The sequence below is a fragment of the Nerophis ophidion genome, linkage group LG20, assembly GCF_033978795.1.
Source record: "Nerophis ophidion isolate RoL-2023_Sa linkage group LG20, RoL_Noph_v1.0, whole genome shotgun sequence".
Taxonomy (NCBI): domain Eukaryota; kingdom Metazoa; phylum Chordata; class Actinopteri; order Syngnathiformes; family Syngnathidae; genus Nerophis; species Nerophis ophidion.
This window is the reverse complement of record NC_084630.1, coordinates 1645757-1668256: the sequence shown is the minus strand read 5'-3', so window position 1 is coordinate 1668256 and position 22500 is coordinate 1645757. Positions and strand designations below refer to the sequence as shown.

General features: G+C 42.4%; 1 protein-coding gene across 3 annotated transcripts in view; it reads right to left on the bottom strand.

The window, feature by feature from the left end:
• bnc2 (basonuclin zinc finger protein 2) overlaps window positions 1–22500 on the bottom strand; it is a 529938-nt gene that overhangs the window by 136839 nt on the left and 370599 nt on the right. The gene's annotated exons all lie outside the window — the stretch shown is intronic.

Below are 22500 nucleotides of genomic sequence, written 5' to 3'. Positions count from 1 at the left end.
CAGAGCGTCGCACTCGCACCCGTTGGTGCTCTAGTGGAGGTCATGCTACAAGTGGGGGAAAACAAACACACCAAAAAATTGCAGAGAGCCAGAAGAAAACGTTTGATGGTACAGGCAAATGAAAACATCTGTATCGACAGCAGCTGCGGGCTGTAAATTCGCCTCCCGACACGACGGCGGAGTGAAAAGAGGAGTTAAACCAGGGAAGACAAATGACAAACATTTGTCTTAATAATTCACATCCTCACTTTCGTTTTTATGACTTTTTTGGAGTATTGTAAAGAACACATAACTATTATTGAACATAACTATGTACCTAGCAAACATGTCAACATCATGGAGGAAATTATATTTATATCTATATATAAATGTATATGTGTATATTTGTGTATATAAATATATAAGTGTGTGTATGTATGTATGTATGTATGTATATATATATGTATGTATATATACACGTGTATATGTATGTATATATATACACGTGTATGTTTATGTATATGTATATATATACATGTGTGTGTGTGTGTGTGTGTGTATATATATATATATATATATATGTATGTATGTATGTATGTATGTATGTATGTAGATATATATATGTATGTATGTAGATATATATGTATGTATGTATATATATGTATGTATATATATACATATATATGTATGTATATATATACATATATATGTATGTATGTATATATATATATATATGTATGTATATATGTATGTATATATATATATGTATATATATACATATATATGTATGTATATATGTATGCATATATGTATGCATATATGTATGTATATATGTATGTATATATGTATGTATATATGTATGTATATATGTATATATATATATGTATGTATGTATATATATATATATATATATGGCACTCAGCATTGAGGGTCTGAATCGGGGGTTAAATCACCATAAATGATTCCCGGGCGCGGTACCGCTGCTGCCCACTGCTCCCCTCACCTCCCAAGGGGTGATCAAGGGTGATGGGTCAAATGCAGAGAATAATTTCGCCACATTTAGTATGTGTGTGACAACCATTGGTACTTTAACTTTAACTTTGTATACATGTGTATATGTATATATATGTATGTGTATATGTGTATATATATGTATATCTATATATATATATGTGTATATATGAGTATATATATATGTATATTTATACATATGTATATGTATAAACCAGGAAATCTTAGAATTTGCCAGGAAAATATAAAACAAATTCAATCATCTGTTAACATTGTTTTTAATTGAGTGGAAGGTTCCACGGGTTTCCCACCATTATGTAGATAATGCTCATAGTTTACCAGGGAATTCTAAATGTTACCAGAAAAATAAAATAAAAAAGAAAGACGATTTAACCATCTGTTAAAGCAACATTTTAGTCTTAACACAATGGTTGAAGCTTTTTTCACCAAGTACAACCTCAGAAAAAAATGGCATTCCAATTACAGCATAATTACCAACATTGAAATACAGTAGCGTAGTAGGCCTGAATATTCATTCAAACAAGGGAGAGGTTTTAATTAGTATTCTTAATCATTTTTGCGACTGTAATATTACACACAATTTGGACAATAACGCTGTTTGAATATAGGAAAATAAAACCCTGTACTTTAATCAAGTGATTCTTTGGCCTACCACTAGATGGAGCACTAGTGAGTGAGAATCACTCTCAACAGACACGCAACACCTCAACCAAGCTTATCACAACCTTTTATGAATTTACAGTCTCCCATTTCAGCGGTGCGACAATCCTGCGACTTCAAGGGTGTCAGGTCAGAGTCCACGTCCGCACAATCTGGATTTCACAATGTCCGACGCGATCAATGAGCCGTCGCAGATAGACTTTAGTCTCGACTTTGGGATCAACATCTACATCGTGACCATGACTTCACCCTGGTGTCAGACCGTTCACTTAAAGGCCTACTGAAAGCCACTACTAGCCACCACGCAGTCTGATAGTTTATATATCAATGATGAAATATTAACATTGCAACACATGCCAATACGCCCGCTTTAGTTTACTAAATTGCAATTTTAAATTTCCCGCGGAGTTTCTTGTTGAAAACGTCGCAGAATCGTGACCCGTATGATGACGCGTGCGCGTGACGTTATTGGTTGTAGCGGACATGTTAGCCCAGCACCAGTTACGGCTAAAAGTCGTCTCTTTTCATCGCATAATTACATAGTATTTGGACATCTGTGTTGCTGAATCTTTTGCAATTTTTTCAATTAATAATGGAGACGTCAAAGAAGAAAGATGTAGGTGGGAAGCGGTGTATTGCGGCTGCCTTTAGCAACTGAAACACAGCTTGTGTTTCTTTGTTTGTTGTGAAGCTTTAGCGAACATGTTTCTCCACCACATGTCAATCAGCAAGTTTTTGGATGAGAAAATTGCGATATTAAGTCGGCTCTTACCGGAGACGTGTGCGGTGTTAGCGTCCTCCTGCAGCAGCTGTCAAAAAGGCAGCTGTGATCTTGGCTCCTCCATTGGCTTCTCTCTGAGTCACCGCAGCCCTCCGACTTTCAGGTATGACTTTATAATCTCACTAAAACACTATTAACACAATAAGCCGATAAGGGATTTTCCAGAATTACCCTAGTAAATGTGTCTAAAAACATCTAAATTGCTCCCACGGCCGTCGCCTTTTTTTAGTGCTTCACTCCAACTTTTTTCATCCACGAATCTTTCATTGACGCTCAAATTAACACCCTTCCGACTTTAAGGTACTATTTAACTCACTAAAACACTAGCAACACAATAGCAGATGAGGGATTTCCAAGAATTATCCTAGTAAATGTGTCTAAAAACATCTAAATCGCTTTCACTGCCCTCGCCATTTTTATTTTATCCATTTATTTTTTTCTATGTCTCCACTCTGAATTTCCTCATCCACGAATCTTTCATCCTCGCTCAAATTAATGGGGAAATCATCGCTTTCTCGGTCTGAATCGCTCTAGCTGTTGGTGGCCATGATTGTAAACAATGTTCAAATGTGAGGAGCCCTACAACCCGTGACGTCACGCGCACATCGTCTGCTACTTCCTGCACAGGCAAGGCTTTTTTATTAGCGACCAAAAGTTGCGAACTTCATCATCGATGTTCTCTACTAAATCCTTTCAGCAAAAATATGGCAATATGGCGAAATGATGAAGTATGACACATAGAATGGAGCTGCTATCCCCGTTTAAATATCAGTAGGCCTTTAACATCCTTCTTCAATAACAAGACGTCTTCTACAGTTTGCCACATATAATATGCGGATCAGTCCTAATCTGCTACAGTACCTTCACATCCACCTGCTCTCAGGTGGTAAACCAGATTACTACAGCAAGGGTGTCAAAGTGAACAGCAGCTAATCCCGGATTAAACCTGGAATTACACCTCTTGCAAGCGTGCGGCCTCTTTGTGACACTCAGTCAGGCGGCACATTATTCGACCGGGCTCTCCGGGGTCGGATTAGTCCGCACTTGACATTTGGAAAGTGAGCGGGACTGTTGACGTAAATTGACATAGTCAAACGTCAGTTTAGCAGACACTTCACAAAAACTGTGTACATTTGGATAGCAATTATGCTTTTCAATGAAGCCAGTAAGACGTTCTGCGTTTTCTGTTCTTGCTCAGATCCACTGTAAATGTGTTCGATACATCTTGGTTCTGTCCACTTTGTCTGTAATTCTTCAATCAATCAAAATGTATTCGTCAATCAGAGGTATCTCAAAGGCCTTCACAAACTCGCGACCACATCTGCTGTTATTAGACTTAGACTTAAAGGCCTACTGAAATGAGATGTTCTTCTTCAAACGGGGATAGCAGCTCCATTCTATGTGTCATACTTCATCATTTCCCCATATTGCCATATTTTTGCTGAAAGGATTTAGTAGAGAACATCGAAGATAAAGTCCGCAACTTTTGGTCGCTAATAAAAAAGCCTTGCCTGTACCGGAAGTAGCAGACGATGTGCGCGTGACGTCACGGGTTGTAGGGCTCCTCACATCTGAACATTGTTTATAATCATAGCCTCCAGCAGCAAGAGCTATTTGGACCAAGAAAGCGACAAATTCCCCTTTAATTTGAGCGAGGATGAAAGATTCGTGGATGAGGAAAGTTAGAGTGAAGCGCAACAAAAAAAAAGTAAAGGCGATTGCTCCAGGCGGCGGCAGTGGGACCGTTTCAGATGTAATTAGACACATTTACTAGGATAATTCTGGAAGATCTCTTATCTGCTTATTGTTTTAATAGTGTTTTAGTGAGATTATAAAGTCATACCTGAAAGTCGGAGGGCTGCGGTGAACGCCAGTGTCTCTCATAGAAGCCAATGGAGGAGCCAAGATCAAAGCTGCATTTTTGAGTTGCAGGATGAGGTCGCTTAATCCACTGAAGTCTCCGGTAAGAGCCGACTTAACATCACAATTTTCCCATCCAAAAACTTGCTGGTTGACATAGAGAAACATGTTCGCTTGACCGCTCTGTGTTAAAGCTTCACAACAAACAAAGAAACACTGGCTGTGTTTCGGTGCTAAAGGCAGCTGCAATCCACCGCTTTCCACCAACAGCATTCTTCTTTGACGTCTCCATTATTAATTGAACAAATTGCAAAAGATTCAGCAACACAGATGTTCAAATTACTGTGTAATTATGTGATGAAAAGAGACGACTTTTAGCCGTGTGTGGTGCTGGGCTAATATGTCCGCTACAACCCGAGACGTCACAAACACGCGTCATCATTCCGCGACGTTTTCAACAGGATACTTCGCGGGAAATTTAAAATTGCAATTTAGTAAACTAAAGCGGGCGTATTGTCATGTGTTGCAATGTTAATATTTCATCATTGATATATAAACTATCAGACTGCGTGGTGGCTAGTAGTGGCTTTCAGTAGGCCTTTAAACAAACTTTATTGATCCACAAGGGAAATTGTTCCCCACAGTATCTCAGTTACTAAGGATGGAAAGGATAAGGATGGAAGGGATCGTGCACAAAAAGAGGGCAAAATTCATGTTATAGTCATGTTGTATTCATATTATCTTCATGTCAGAATATGTTCCTTCCAGTGCTATTGTTTTTTGCTTAGAGTTTTTAATCCAATCAGAATCAAACTATTTTATGTTGCCATGCTGTACCAAATCTGCCCGGGGGCCTTCAGAATCAACAATGCGGGCGTCCGTGTACTGTCAGTGAACAGCCACATACAGTTGATAGATAATTGCCATAGCATATCACATCCATCCATCCATCCATCCATCCATCATCTTCCGCTTATCCGAGGTCGGGTCGCGGGGGCAACAGCCTAAGCAGGGAAACCCAGACTTCCCTCTCCCCAGTAGTTCTCAAATGGGGGTACTTGAAGGTATGCCAAGGGGTACCTGAGATTTATTTTTCAGATATTCTAAAAATAGCAACAATTCAAAGATCCTTTATAAATATACTTATTGAATAATACTTCAACAAATTATGTGAAAAGAAATACAACAATGCAATTTTCAGTGTTGGATTTTTTTGTGGACATGTTCCATAAATATTGATGTTAAATATTTATTTTTTTGTGAAGAAATGTTTAGAAGTAAGTTGATGAATCCAGATGGATCTCTATTACAATCCCCAAAGAGGACACTTTAAGTTGATGATTACTTCTATGTGGAGAAATCTTGGTTTATAATCGAATCACTTGTTTATTTTTCAACAAGTTTTTCATTATTTTTATATCTTTTTTCCAAATAGTTGAAGAAAGACCACTACAAATGAGCAATATTTTGCACTGTTATGCAATTTATCCATCCATCCATCCATTTTCTACCGCTTATTCCCTTTTGGGGTCGCGGCAGGGGGGCTGGCGCCTATCTCAGGGTACACCCTGGACAAGTTGCCACCTCATCGCAGGGCCAACACAGATAGACAGACAACATTCACACTCATATTCAGTACAATTTAATAAATCCGAAACTGATGACATAGTGCTGTATTTTTTACTTCTTTATCTCTTTTTTTCAAGCAAAAATGCTTTGATCTGATTAGGGGGTACTTGAATTAAAAACAAATGTTCTCAGGGGGTACATCACTGAAAAAAGGTTGGCATATCAGATCAGTAAAGCCTTGGAGCTGGCCTTACGTTGCGACTGTTAGCGGATGAATTTGAGAACACATACAGTTGATAGACAGTTGCGATAGCCAATCAGATGACAAGTTGTCGACAGTAGCCTGACGTTAACGAGACTGTGATTAGACACTTGTCATTCCCAAGGAGTATCCATTCACAAGTTGCAATTTAGCAGGAAGGAGGAAGTGTTCCACAATGGTTGCCACAAATTGTGAGTTTAGATATTGTAATTCTTTATTTTTTCACTTTTAATGTTTTTTTTTGCAGGTTTAATTTTGACAGTACCACATAAGATATGTTTTAATTGCCGATGCACTTTTAGTGATTTTTAAATGCGCCAAAAAATAACCCGTTTTGTACACTGTTGATATGGTTCAATGCTCAGTAGTGCGTAAATGTTTCTGTGTAGTGTTTATCCAGCAATGGTCATGTGGTGACATAAAAAATGGTATTTAGAGAGGTAATCATTGAAGTCGGACATCACCAAAGGCCTAGGTGGGAAACACCCGACCCGCCACTGAGTTTTACTGAGATTCAGGGATCCTCTGTTTTTGTCAAACCATTTCAATAACCCGTTTTCTACAATGTTGATGTGCTTCGATGCCCAGTAGTGTGTAAATATGTTTTTGTATAGTATATATCCAGCAATGGTCATGTGGTGACATAAATGATGGTATTTGGAGAGGTAATCATTGAAGTCGGACATCACCAAAGGCCTAGGTGGGAAACAGCCGACCCGCCACTGAGTTTTACTGAGATTCAGGGAACGTCTGTTTTTGTCAAACCATTTCAATAACCCGTTTTATATACTGTTGATGTGTTTCGATGCCCAGTAGTGTGTAAATATGTTTTTGTATAGTATTTATCCAGCAATGGTGGTGATGGGACATAAATGATGGTATTTAGAGAGGTAATCATTGAAGTCGGACATCACCAAAGGCCTAGGTGGGAAACGCCCGAACTGCCTCTGAGATTCCAGGATCGTCTGTTTTTGTCAAACCATTTCAATAACCCGTTTTGTACACTGTTGATGTGATTCGATGCCCAGTTGTGCGTAAATGTGTTCCTGTATAGTATTTATCAAGCAATGGTCATGTGGTTTAATTGATTGATTGATTGATTGATTGATACTTTTATTAGTAGATTGCACAGTTCAGTACATATTCCGTACAATTGACCACTAAATGGTAACACCCCAATAAGTTTTTCAACTTGTTTAAGTCGGGGTCCACGTTAATCAATTCATGGTAGACATGGTGACATAAAAGATGGTATTTTGAGAGGGACATCACAGAAGGCCTAGGTGGGAAACGCCACTGAGTTTTACTGAGATTCAAGGAACGTCTGTTTTTGTCAAACCATTCCAATAACCCCTTTTGTACACTGTTGATGTGTTTGATGGACACTAGTGTGTAAATATCCATCCATCCATCCATTTCCTACCGCTTGTCCCGTTTGGGATCGCGGAGGTGCTGGAGCCTATCTCAGCTGCAATCTGGCGGAAATCGGGGTACACCAATGTGTTTCTGTATAGTGTTTATCCAGAAATGGTGATGTTGGGACATAAATAATGGTATTTGGAGAGGTAGTCATTGAAGTCGGACATCACCAAAGGCCTAGGTGGGAAACGCCCAGCCCGCCAGTCAGTTTTACTGAGATTCAAGGAACGTCTGTTTTTTGTCAAACCATTTCAATAACCCATTTTGTGTACTGTTGATGTGTTTCGATGCCCAGTAGTGCGTAAATATGTTTTTGTATAGTATTTATCCAGCAATGGTGATGTGGTGACATAAATGATGGTATTTTGAGAGGTAATCATTGAAGTCGGACATCACCAAAGGCCTAGGTGGGAAACGCCCGAACTGCCTCTGAGATTCCAGGATCGTCTGTTTTTGTCAAACCATTTCAATAACCCGTTTTCTACAATGTTGATGTGCTTCGATGCTCAGTAGTGCGTAAATGTGTTCCTGTATAGTATTTATCAAGCAATGGTCATGTGGTTTGATTGATTGATTGATTGATTGATCCTTTTATTAGTAGATTGCACAGTACAGTACATATTCCGTACAATTGACCACTAAATGGTAACACCCCAATAAGTTTTTCAACTTGTTTAAGTCGGGGTCCACGTTAATCAATTCATGGTGACATAAAAGATGGTATTTTGAGAGGGACATCACAGAAGGCCTAGGTGGGAAACGCCACTGAGTTTTACTGAGATTCAAGGAACGTCTGTTTTTGTCAAACCATTCCAATAACCCGTTTTATACACTGTTGATGTGTTTGATGGACAGTAGTGTGTAAATATCCCATTTGGGATCGCGGAGGTGCTGGAGCCTATCTCAGCTGCAATCTGGCGGAAGTCGGGGTACACCAATGTGTTTCTGTATAGTATTTCTCCAGAAATGGTGATGTTGGGACATAAAAAATGGTATTTGGAGAGGTAATCATTGAAGTCGGACATCACCAAAGGCCTAGGTGGGAAACGCCCGACCCGCCACTTAGATTCCAGGATCGTCTGTTTTTGTCAAACCATTTCAATAACCCATTTTATATACTGTTGATGTGTTTCGATGCCCAGTAGTGTGTAAATATGTTTTTGTATAGTATTTATCCAGCAATGGTCATGTGGTGACATAAATGATGGTATTTAGAGAGGTAATCATTGAAGTCGGACATCACCAAAGGCCTAGGTGGGAAACGCCCGGCCCGCCACTGAGATTCCAGGATCGTCTGTTTTTGTCAAACCATTTCAATAACCCGTTTTGTACACTGTTGATGTGATTCGATGCCCAGTAGTGCGTAAATGTGTTCCTGTATAGTATTTATCAAGCAATGGTCATGTGGTTTGATTGATTGATTGATTGATACTTTTATTAGTAGATTGCACAGTTCAGTACATATTCCGTACAATTGACCACTAAATGGTAACACCCCAATAAGTTTTTCAACTTGTTTAAGTCGGGGTCCACGTTAATCAATTCATGGTGACATAAAAGATGGTATTTTGAGAGGGACATCACAGAAGGCCTAGGTGGGAAACGCCACTGAGTTTTACTGAGATTCAAGGAACGTCTGTTTTTGTCAAACCATTCCAATAACCCCTTTTGTACACTGTTGATGTGTTTGATGGACAGTAGTGTGTAAATATCCATCCATCCATCCATTTCCTACCGCTTGTCCCGTTTGGGATCGCGGAGGTGCTGGAGCCTATCTCAGCTGCAATCTGGCGGAAGTCGGGGTACACCAATGTGTTTCTGTATAGTATTTATCCAGAAATGGTGATGTTGGGACATAAATAATGGTATTTGGAGAGGTAATCATTGAAGTCGGACATCACCAAAGGCCTAGGTGGGAAACGCCCAGCCCGGCAGTCTGTTTTACTGAGATTCAAGGAACGTCTGTTTTTTGTCAAACCATTTCAATAACCCGTTTTGTGTACTGTTGATGTGTTTCGATGCCCAGTAGTGTGTAAATATGTTTCTGTATAGTATTTATCCAGAAATTGGGATGTTGGGACATAAATGATGGTATTTTGAGAGGTAATCATTGAAGTCGGACATCACCAAAGGCCTAGGTGGGAAACGCCCAGCCCGCCAGTCTGTTTTTGTCAAACCATGGCTTTAATTTGTACATTTCTTCTGTTATTATTTGTATTAAGTTCTGTGTGGTCTCTCCTGAACATAATTCTGTCGTGTCTGCAAAAAGAACTAAATGTAAGTCCTTGGTAACTCTACAATTGTCGTTTTGCATGGAGATTGAACCATTTTGGTCCTGGTATTGATCCCGAGGGCACTATGCCAGGTTTAGTTGGAAAAGTTTAAAACCGTAAAAATCCCTCTTACCAAAAAAAAAGGTGTGCAGTTAGCGGGTTGATGCCTCTCGCTAATTAGGCGGGCCCAAAAGCCACGGCAGACGCGGGCAAACAAATGGAAATATCAAGCGCACCTCCGCCGTGTTGACAGCTGACAAGATAGTTAAGGGCCGTCTAATACGGCAATTAGAGCGTGGCACTATCTGCGCTGTGACAAGACGCCCCTCTAATCACCGACTTATTACGCCGAGCTAGCATCTCCTCTCATATCTGCAGCGTTAAGGAGCATTAAAGCAGCAAGAGAGCAGACAGAAGAAGGAAAAGAGGCGGCCTTCTTTTCCATTCCATCTTGCATCCTTCCAGTCTGCACCAGGACCACGTTAAAGGCTTCACCAGCAAAGAAAGAAATTGATTACAAGCCGCTTAATAAGGAAGCCAGCGTGCACATGTGTCAGAAACATCTGTGTTTGCTTTAACGGAGGAGAGGAGGGAGACTGTGAGCGTAAACACGGCTCCTCACGGGTCTCCGTGCGACCGCCTTGGGCCTTCCATCGCGCTTGGCTCGGCTTCTAAACCCCCGGCCCGGCCCGGGTTCAGGGCCGAGCGCCGGGCCCGCGTCCCACCTCTCCCCCTCTCGCACATATTTGTCACATCAGGCTGCGAGAGGAAGCAGGGAGGTTGTGTTATCCGAGGCCAGGCCAGGAACGGCCAGTTAGTCGCCGTGTTAGCGTCCCGCCAGGGTTTCCTCGCTGGCTCGCAACCGGCACAACAGGACAGGAGGCGGGACTGTGTGCAAGGTTTTGGGCCTTTTCAGGACTCTAATACACAACAGTATGGGTTGCTTGACTATTCTTTATAAAAAAAAAATAACTTAATCCATACTAGTCAAGGCGTTGAGGGGTTCCGGTTTAGTGGCCACGGGATTAGGTCTTTGCTTTTTGCAGATGATGTGGTCCTGATGGCTTCATCTGACCGGATCTTCAGCTCTTGCTGGATGGGTTCGCAGCCGAGTGTGAAGCGACCAGAATGAGAATCAGCACCTCCAAGTCCGATTCCATGGTTCTCTCCCGGAAAAGGGTGGAGTGCCATCTCCGGGTTGGGGAGGAGACCCTGCCCCAAGTGGAGGAGTTAAAGTACCTAGGAGTCTTGTTCACGAGTGAGGGAAGAGTGGATGGTGAGATCGACAGGCGGATCGGTGCGGCGTCTTCAGTAATGCGGACGCTGTACCGATTCGTTGAGGTGAAGAAGGAGCTGAGCCGGAAGGCAAAGCTCTCAATTTATCAGTCGATCTACGCTCCCATCCTCATCTATGGTCATGAACTTTGGGTTTTGACGGAAACGACAAGATCACGGGTACAAGCGGCCCAAATGAGTTTCCTCTGCCGGGTGGCGGGTCTCTCCCTTAGGGTGAGAAGCTCTGCCATCCGGGAGGAACTCAAAGTAAAGCCGCTGCTCCTCCACATGGAGAGGAGCCAGATGAGGTGGTTCGGGCATCTGGTCAGGATGCCACCCGAACGCCTCCCTAGGGAGGTGTTTAGGGCACGTCCTACCGGTAGGAGGCCAGAGGGAAGACCCAGGACACGTTGGGAAGACTATGTCTCCCGGCTGGCCTGGGAACGCCTCGGAATCCCCGGGAAGAGCTAGACGAAGTGGCTGGGGAGAGGGAAGTCTGGGCTTCCCTGCTTAGGCTGCTGCCCCCGCGACCCGACCTCGGATAAGTGGAAGATGATGGATGGATACTAGTGTTGTAACGATACCAATATTTTGGTACCGGTACTTTTCTAAAAAATGGGGACCACAAAAAATGGAATTATTGGCTTTATCTTAGGGTATATTAAACATGAATTTATTTTTGCAATTAAGTCCTTAAATAAAATAGTGAACACACAGTGGGGCAAAAAAGTTTTTAGTCAGTCACTGATATGTGCAAGTTCTCCCACTTAAAATGATGACAAAGGTCAAGCATTCAAAGCTCTCACTGATGGAAGGAGGTTTTGGCTCCAAATCTCAGGATACATGGCCCCATTCATTCTTTCCTTAACACGGATCAATCGTCCTGTCCCCTTAGCAGAAAAACAGCCTCAAAGCATGATGTTTCCACCCCCATGCTTCACAGTAGGTATGGTGTTCTTGGGATGCAACTCAGTATTCTTCTTCCTCCAAACACCACCAGTTGAGTTTATACCAAAATGGATACACGGATGATACAGCAGAGGATTGGGAGAATGTCATGTGGTCAGATGAAACCAAAATAGAACTTTTTGGTATAAACTCAACTCGTCGTGTTTGGAGAAAGAAGAATACTGAGTTGCATCCCAAGAACACCATACCTACTTTAAATTTCGCGAAGAGTATCTTGTTGAGAACGTCGCGGTATGATGATGCGTGCGCATGACGTCTCGGATTGTAGCGGACATTTTTTTCCCAGCCCGATCCAAGCTATAAGTAGTCTACTTTGATCGCATAATTACACAGTATTCTGGACATCTGTTTTGCTGAATCTTTTGCAATTTGTTCCATTAATAATGGAGACGTCAAAGAAGAAAGATGTAGGTGGGAAGCGGTGTATTGCAGCCGCCTTTAGCAACACAAACACAGCCGGTGTTTCCTAGTTTACATTCCCGAAATTGAAACTTTACTATGGAACAGAGCAGTCAAGCGAACATGGTTCCCTACCACATGTCAACCGGCAGGTTTCAGTAAGAAAATTGTGGTAATAAGTCGGCTCTTACCGTAGACATGAGTGGAGCTTGCATCCTCCTGCAGCTGTGGACTCTCTTACCTCCTCCCACCGGAGACACTGGCGGTCACCACACCTGTGGCCACACCCCTCCGGCTTTCAGGTACCATATAATCTCACTAAAACACTAGTAACACAATAAGCAGATAAAGGATTTTCCAGAATTATCCTAGTAAATGTGTCTGATAACATCTGAATCGCTCTCACTGCCCTCGCCTTTTTTTTTTCTTTCTAGTCCAGGGGTCGGGAACCTTTTTGGCTGAATGAGTATTTCCATGAAAGCCGTAACATTTTATTTATTTTTAACACGGAATACAACTATATACATGCATTTTTTAAGAAAGACCAACATTTTCAAAGTATTCTTTTTAATAACATTGTTATTCTGAGGCTAACCAAAAATAAATAAAATACTTCTTACCATTAATGTGACTTCTTGAACAGGTGCGGTAGAAACCGGATGGATGGATGAAAATGCATGAGAATGTTTTATATTTTGAACGTTATTTTTGACACGGTGATTACCAGCGGAAGTATTCATTACTTATCGTGTTAAGCAACGTCGGCTAAGATTTATCATCAAAGGAGCCACATCTGGCTCTAGAGCTGGGGTCTCATTCTCAAATACAGACTGGGACAAAATGTAAAACTGAACAAAGCCGCGGGCCAAGGTTGAACAAATTAACCTTTTAGGTGGTAGCGTGTATTGTAGTGTACCGAAAGAGTTAGTGCTGCAAGGGATTCTGGGTATTTGTCCTGTTGTGTTACGGTACGCATGTTCACCCGAAATGTGTTTGTCATTCTTGTTTGGTGTGTGTTCACAGTGTGGCACATATTTGTAACAGTGTTAAAGTTGTTTATACGGCCACCCTCAAGTGTCACCTGTATGGCTGTTGACCAAGTATGCATGCATTCACTTATGAATGTGTATAAGCCGCTTACATTATGAAGCTGTTCGTATGGAGGGTAAGCGGACGTGACGACATGTTTTAGAGAATGTTAAAGGCCGTGCCTTAAATTCTCCCCAATATTGTTGTCCGGGCGGAAATCGGGAGATATTCGGGAGAATGGTTGCCCAGGGAGATTTTCGGGAGGGGCACTGAACTTCGGAAGTCTCCCGGGAAAATCGGGAGGGTTGGCAAGTATGAATATTAGCGGTGAATGCGCAGCCACTTTTTAATACCGGCGGGCCAGCTCTAATGTTTATTTGATATTGCCTCAAGGGCCAAATGAAATTACATGGGCCAGAGTTTGACACCCATGCTCTAGAGCCATAGGTTCCCTAACCCTGTTCTAGTCCTTCACTCTCAATTTCCTCATCCACAAATCTTTCATCCTCACTCAAATTAATGGGGAAATCGTCGCTTTCTCAGTCCGAATCGCTCTAGCTGCTGGTGTCCATGATTGTAAAGAATGTTCAGATGTGAGGAGCTCCACAACCCGTGACGTCACGCGCACATCGTCTGCTACTTCCGCTACAGGCGAGGCTTTTTTATTAGCGACCAAAAGTTGCGAACTTTATAGTGGATGTTCTCTACTAAATCCTTTCAGCAAAAATATGGGGAAATGATGAAGTATGACACATAGAATGGACCTGCTATCCCCCTTTAAATAAGAACATCTCATTTCAGTAGGCCTTTAAAGATTATTCAGGAATGTCCGGCGGGTCAGATTGAAAAACTTACCGGTCCCTGTTTTTTTCCCCAAGTCTGAGCTAAACAGTCCAGTTGCGATCGACGCAATGCCCTAAGAATTGCGGCAGTACAGTAGGAGTTGCTGTCGGATGACACGGATAACGTTTCTGGATGTCGTCAGCAGGCTTGCTGTCCCTCGCCACTTTATGTGATTTATCTGAGCGGAAATATTGGCATGTACTGTAAAGTAGTCGGGTCCCGGGCTCAGGCGACGGTCACGCAGCTGCAGATTACATGTCGGCCAACAACTTGACTCCGTTCGGATCCTTCTCAGGCCCTTGTGTGACTGGAGTGCGGGTCTTTAGCTGCAGGCTCCATGTTTCATGGCTGTTGTGTTTGGCCGGCAGTCTATCCGGGGCCCGCTCGTAAACACTGGCCGGCGAAAGGGTGCTGCACGGGACGCAGGACGCAGGAGCATTAAGACCAGACGCTCCCAGGCTGGACTCTTGGCCCAAGAACCGACGGCGACACATGGGCAGGATATTGTAGACGTCAGCAAACACAATGAAAGCACACAAGCCGGGCTGATCTTTGACTAAAAGCATCCTGTTCAGCTGCGTTACTTCGCTGACATTTTTCAATGTCCTACACTGCAAAAACTCAAATCTTAGTAAGATTAAATATCTCAAATATGGGGGATAGTTGCTTATTTTCTATCTGATAAGATCATTATTATCACTAAGCAGATTTTATGTTAGAATGTTTTACTTGTTTTAGTGCACGGGTGTCAAACTCTGGCCCGCGGGCCAAATTTGGCCCTCCGTGTAATTTAATTTGGCCCTTGAGGCAATATCAAATTAACATTAGAGCTGGCCCTCCAGTGTTATAACACCGCATTCACCGCTAATACTCATACTTACCAACCCTCCCGATTTTCCCAGGAGACTCCCGAATTTCAGTGCCCTTGCCGAAAATCACCCGGGGCAACCATTCTCCCCAATTTCTCTCGATTTCCACCCAAACAACATCATTGGGGATGTACTGCATTCAACGTCCTCTACAACCTGTCATCACGTCCCTTTTTCTCCATACAAACATTGTGCCGGCCCAGTCACACACTATATGCGGACTTTACACACAAACAAGTGAATGCAATGCATACTTAGTCAACCGCCATACAAGTCACACTGAGGGTGGCCTTATAAACTACTTTAACACTGTTACAAATAAGCGCCACACTGTGAACCCACAGCAAACAAGAATGACAACCACATTTAGGGAGAACATCCGCACCGTAACAGACCAAATACCCTAAATCCCTTGCAGCACTAACTCTTCCAGGATGCTACAATATACACCCCCCGCTACCACCAAACCCCGCCAAGTTAATGTTGATATTTATATCAGAAAGCTGCAAATAGGAAAGAGACATTCAATTTTTTAATTTAAATTGTATTTAATATACCATTGATATTTTTAAATTATTATAATTATTATTATTATTTGAAACTCCATTTTGCATGTCACTATAAAGTTATATAAGCCTTGCTTGTTTAATATTCAATGCAAAACTTGTTTGGGTCCCAATTAAAAGGTTCATTTGTTCAACCTTGGCCCGCGGATTTGTTCACTTTAAAATTTGGGCCCACTCTGTATTTGAGTTTGACAGCCCTGTTTTAAGGGTTTTGGTCCTAAATCAGGGGTCTCAAACATGAGGACCAATTGCAGCTGTCACGCCAAATTTATTCTCTGTACAACCCCCTCCCCCCTCATTTTTTTCATGTTTTCTCCTCTTTTAAACCGTTCAATTAAGTGTTTTTTTTTCATCATTTATTCTCTACAAAACACCTTACGTAAAAGGAAAAAAAATGTAAGATTGAATGACAGACAGAAATACCCTTTTTTTTTTTAATATATATAGATTTATTTATTAAAGGTCAATTGAGCAAATTGGCTATTTCTGGCAATTTGTTTAAGTGTGTATCAAACTGGTAGCCCTCTGCATTAATTAGTACCCAAGAAGTAGCTCTTGCTTTCAAAAAGCTTGGTGACCCCTGTTCTATTGGCAGATAATTTAGTTCAGGTAAAATACCTCTCTTTTGTATTTTTTTTTTCTTGTTTTTAAACACTGACTTTTTGCAGTGTTGCTGCCCTTTCGTCTTTCCTTCTGCACAACACAAAGCCGCACAGCTGCCCGCTATTGTATCGGACCTTTTACCCGTCCATGTTCGACAAGTCGCGTTGATAAATAAAAATAAAAAACCCCGTGCACACGTGTGCTCAGGGTCGCCGTGCAACACCCGGGAGTGTCTGGTCCTCTCTTCCCCGGCCGCAGCCTATTATCTCATCTGTGAGTTTAGCTGCCAATTTCCTGACACAAATGTGCGGCCAATGTGTGTCGGCGGTGGCGGCGGCGTCTTTGCGTGTCGTACCGGGTGGAGGGAGAAAAATGTCCCTGGCTGGGATTGAGACATCAGGACCGCACAGTGTCCATATTGGAAGCAGGTGACGGAGAGCACAGAACATAGAGAGGCTTTGTAGTCCACTGCAGCCATAACATACAAGCTACACCAGGCTAACCCTCCTCATTGTTTGCTGGCGCCTTTTTACGCCAAAACGACATTTCCTGTTGTCACGAATCTTTGGCACAAGCCCCGGAAGAAAGCGTAACATGTTGCCGTTGATCACAAAGGTGTAGCGTTCTCTGGCAATAATTCGGTGCATTCCGTGTTTCTTTGAATTGCCGCCGGGGCGCTAATTAATTTAAAACCTCTTCTAACTCCTGCGCTTACCAAAGACATGCAGTAAAAGTAAGCATGCGCTAATTAATTTAAAACCTCTTCTAACTCCTGCGCTTACCAAAGACATGCAGTAAAAGTAAGCATGCGCTAATTAATTTAAAACCTCTTCTAACTCCTGCGCTTACCAAAGACATGCAGTAAAAGTAAGCATGCGCTAATTATTTTAAAGCCTCTTCTCACCAAGGCACTTACCAAAGGCATGCGGTAAAAGCAAGCATGCACTAATTAATTTAAAGCCTCTTCTCACTCCGGCACTTACCAAAGGCATGCGGTAAAAGTAAGCATGCGCTAAATATTTTAAAACCTCTTCTCACTAAGGCACTTATCAAAGGCATGCGGTAAAAGTAAGCATGCGCTAATTAATTTAAAGCCTCTTCTCACTCCTGCGCTTACCAAAGGCACGCGGTAAAAGTAAGCATGCGCTACTTATTTTAAAACCTCTTCTCACTACGACACTTACCAAAGGCACGCGGTAAAAGTAAGCATGTGCTAATTATTTTAAAACCTCTTCTCACTACGACACTTACCAAAGGCATGTGGTAAAGGTAAGCATGTGCTAATTATTTTAAAACCTCTTCTCACTACGACACTTACCAAAGGCATGTGGTAAAAGTAAGCATGTGCAAATTATTTTAAAACCTCTTCTCACTACGACACTTACCAAAGGCATGCGGTAAAAGTAAGCATGTGCTAATTATTTTAAAACCTCTTCTCACTACGACACTTACCAAAGGCATGTGGTAAAAGTAAGCATGTGCTAATTATTTTAAAACCTCTTCTCACTACGACACTTACCAAAGGCATGCGGTAAAAGTAAGCATGCGCTACTTATTTTAAAACCTCTTCTCACTACGACACTTACCAAAGGCATGCGGTAAAAGTAAGCATGCGCTACTTATTTTAAAACCTCTTCTCACTAAGGCACTTACCAAAGGCATGCGGTAAAAGTAAGCATGCGCTAATTATTTTAAAACCTCTTCTCACTAAGGCACTTACCAAAGGCATGCGGTAAAAGTAAGCATGCGCTAATTATTTTAAAACCTCTTCTCACTAAGGCACTTACCAAAGGCATGCAGTAAAAATTTGAGTGTGATGTAAGCTTGGACCTTAAATCCTACTGAATAGCTCTTAATCTTCTTCCCTTTATGCGATTTCAAATTACCGGTATTGAAATCGGCCTCGTCGCTTTTGAAAATATTCTGCGAAGCGAGTTTGACCCGGCAGTAATTCAAGGCAGGCGCATACTATATGCCATGCGGCAATTCAAGGAAATACGGTATTTTACTTTTTATTTAGATTTTTTGTGAGTGTGAATGTTGTTTGTCTATCTGTGTTGGTTCTGCGATGAGGTGACGACTTGTCCAGGGTGTACCCCGCCTTCCGCCCGAATGCAGCTAAGATAGGCTCAAGCATCCCCCGCAACCCCTTTAAGGGATAAGCAGTAGAAAATGGATGGATGGATGTTATAATGTTGGCAACACTTGATGTACCGTATTTCCTTGAATTGCCGCCAGGCATAAAGTATGCAAACTCGCTTCGCAAAATAATTAGCGCATGTTTAGTATTACCGCCTGGTCAAACTCGTGACGTCACGAGTGACACTTCCCCTGTCATCATTTTCAAAAAGGAGGAGGCTGATTTCAATACCAGTCATTTGAAATCGCATAAAGGGAAGAAGATTAAGAGCTATTCAGTAGGATTTATAGGTCCAAGCTTACATCACACTCAAATTTTTACTGCATACCTTTGGTAAGTGCCGGAGTGAGGAGGTTTTAAATTAATTAGCGCATGCTTACTTTTACCGCATGCCTTTGGTAAGCGCAGGAGTGAGAAGAGGTTTTGAATTAATTAGCGCATGCTTACTTTTACCGCATGCCTTTGGTAAGCGCAGGAGTGAGAAGAGGTTTTAAAATAATTAGCGCCCCGGCGCCAATTCAAGGAAATCCGGTAAGTGTCTATATTAGCTATATTAGCCTACTATCAAAAAGACTGTCGCAGGCTGACGCAAATCTTCGTTGACAGGAATGTTGTATTCATTTTTTTATTTTGCACATTTTCACCTATATTCTGTCCGAATGCAGCTGAGATAGACTCCAGCACCCCCTGTGACCCAAAAGGGACAAACGGTAGAAAATGAATGGATACGATGGATTCCATGAATGTCCAAAAAGTATATCCATCCATCCATTTTCTACCGCTTGTCCCTTTTGGTGTCGCGGGGGGGTGCTGGAGCCTATGTCAGCTGCATTCAGGCGGAAGGCGGTGTACACCCTGGACAAGTCGCCACCTCATCGCAGGGCCAACACAGATAGATAGACAACATTCACACACTAGGGACCATTTAGTGTTGCCAATCTACCTATCCCCAGGTGCATGTCTTTGGAGGTGGGAGGGGCCTATCCCCAGGTGCATGTCTTTGGAGGTGGGAGGGGCCTATCCCCAGGTGCATGTCTTTGGAGGTGGGAGGAAGCCGGAGTAGAACCCACGCAGTCACGGGGAGAACATGCAAACTCCACACAAAGATCTCGAGCCCGGGTTTGAACTCAGGACTTCTCAGGACCTTCGTATTGTGAGGCAGACGCACTAACCCCTGTTCTACCGTGCGGCCCTAAACTTGCAGTACGAAGGGTATTAATATGGTCCCATTCGTCTGGGTTTACCTGACACATGAACGGTGACAAATGTGGGGAGTGCACTATGTACATTAGCCAACAGATGGCAGTAGAGCAGTGTTGTCAAAGTCAAGGCCCGCAGAAATGAATGATCTACGGCCACTGAGAGCCTGTGGATGAGGCCAGTTAGGTGCTATCTGGTCTGGTTAGTGGATTAAGATCCTCTTGCAAGGTGAAGTGCGTAAATAAGACGGTAGTGGAGCCAGACACAGGTGTCCTCCTCCTGAAATAATTTCAACACCCACTATCATATATAACATCTGCAATAGCGGTACTAATCAAGAGACTATCATAGAAACCTAGCCTTCTACTAGCCAGATTAGGGTCATGGCTTGCAAGTTGTAATACAACTTAATTGGTTCTGTGACGGAGCTCTTGACTCAAAACAGTTGTATTTCAAATCCATGTCTCTCATTGAAGTTAATTTAAATACATTTTGTTGGTGCTTGACCTGCTAGACCAGGGCGGTCAAACTCAAATACAAAGTGGGCCAACATTTAAAAGTGAACAAAGCCGCGGGCCAAGGTTGAACAAATGAACCTTTTAATGAGGACCCAAACAAGTTTTGCATTGAATATTGAACAAGCGAGACTTATATAACTTTAGTGACATGCAAAATCCAGTTTCAAATAATACTAATAATTTAAAAATAGCAATGGCATATCAAATCAAATTTAAATAGAAATTGAATGCCTCTTTTCTATTTGCAGCCTTCTCAGGTAAATATCAGAATAAACTTTTCCCACAGGCTAATAATACATTTTTATATTGTAGCGTCCAGGAAGAGGTAGTGCTGCAAGGGGTTCTGTGTATTTGTTTTGCTGTGTTTATGTTGCGTTACAGTGCGGATGTTCTCCCGAAATGTGCCTGTCATTCTGGTTTAGTGTTGGTTCACAGTGTGGTGCATATTTGTAACAGTCTTAAAGTTGTTTATACGGCCACCCTCAGTGTGACCTGTATGGCTGTTGACCAAGTATGCATTGCATTAGCGTGTGTGTGTGTGTGTAAAAGCCACATATATCATGTGACTAGGCCGGCACGCTGTTTCTACGTAGGAAAAGCGGACGTGACGAAAGATTTTAGAGGACGCTTGAGGCAGTGCCTTGAAGGCACGCCCCCAATGTTGTTGTCCAGGTGGGAATCGGGAGAAATTTTGGAGAATGGTTGCCCCCTGGTGATTTTCGTGAGTCGCACTGAAATTTGGGAGTCTCCTTGGAAAATCGGGGGCATTAGCAAGTATGAGTATTAGCGGTGAATGCGGTGTTACAGCGACACCGCCGCTGTTTAATACCGGCGGGCCAGCTCTAACGTTAATTTGATATTGCCTCAAGGGCCAAATGAAAATACACGGGGGCCAGAGTTTGACACCCATGCTCTAGACCGCATGTGTCAAAGTCAAGTCATGAATGATCTATGGCCCCCGGAATGACATTTGATTAGTATTAGAGCCGCCTGCTGCTGTTTTGCACGCACCAATAAAGATAAAGATGGGGTCCCACAGTAAAGTTTTGCTCCCACTTTTTTGTAATCCTTTTAAAGTTTAAAGTTAAAGTCCCAACTACAGCCACACACACACTAAGTGTGGTGAAATTATCCTCTGCATTTGACCCATTCCCTTGTTCACCCCCCTGGGAGGTGAGGGGAGCAGTGAGCAGCAGCGGTGGCCGCACCCAGCAATAATTGTTGGTGATTTAACCCCCAATTGCAACTCTTAGTGCTGAGTGCCAAGCAGGGAGGTAATGGCTCCCATTTTTATAGTCTTTGGTATGACTCGGCCAGGGTTTGAACTCACAACCTTCCAGTCTCGGGGAGGACACTCTAGCCACAAGGCCACTGAGCATTTTGAAAAAAAAAACATGATAAATATATGTTTTATCCTGTTCTGGTCGGACGGTTTTTGGCGGGACACATTTCCGGTGTTGTTGTTTCCGGATGAGGAGATGCTGCACCATTATTGATTGAAGTAATTTCTGGATGTCATTAAAACTGTTAGCTCCATTTTATTGACACTTTTTCCACTCCTGTCCTTGCACGCTACACGCTACAACAAAGATGACGGGGAGAAGGCGAGCCACGTATATAAGACCGCACACAAAACGTCGTATACTGAAGCGACTGTCAGAAAGCGACTTGAAGATGATCTGTAAAACATCATCTATGCAACATTTTGAGCATAGAAACCATCCCATCCATTTTCTACCGCTTATTCCCTTTGGGATCGCGGGGGCGCTGGTGCCTATCTCAGCTACAATCGGCTGGAAGGCGGGTACACCCTGGACAAGTCGCCACCACATCGCAGGACCATAGAACCACCAATACATATTATGTGGACCACAATTACATTTACAAAAAATAGTAGTAATATGCCTTATAATTTGGTGCACCTAATATATGAACATATAGACCATCGGCAGTGCGCCCTATAATCCGGTGCGGCCTATGGTCCCGATAATGTTAGATTTATTGTACAGATGCTAACTTGTTTGACCGCTCAAATGATTCTTACAACTTAACTAGAGATGTTCAATAATATCGGACTGCCCATAAATGCTGTAAAATGTAATATCAGAAATTACCGGTTTCAAAATTATCGGTATCGGTTACAAAAGTAAAATTCATGACTTTTTAACACGCCGCTGTGTACACGGACGTAGGGAGAAGTACAGATCACCAATAAACCTTGAAGGCACTGCCTTTGCATGCCGGCCCAATCCCA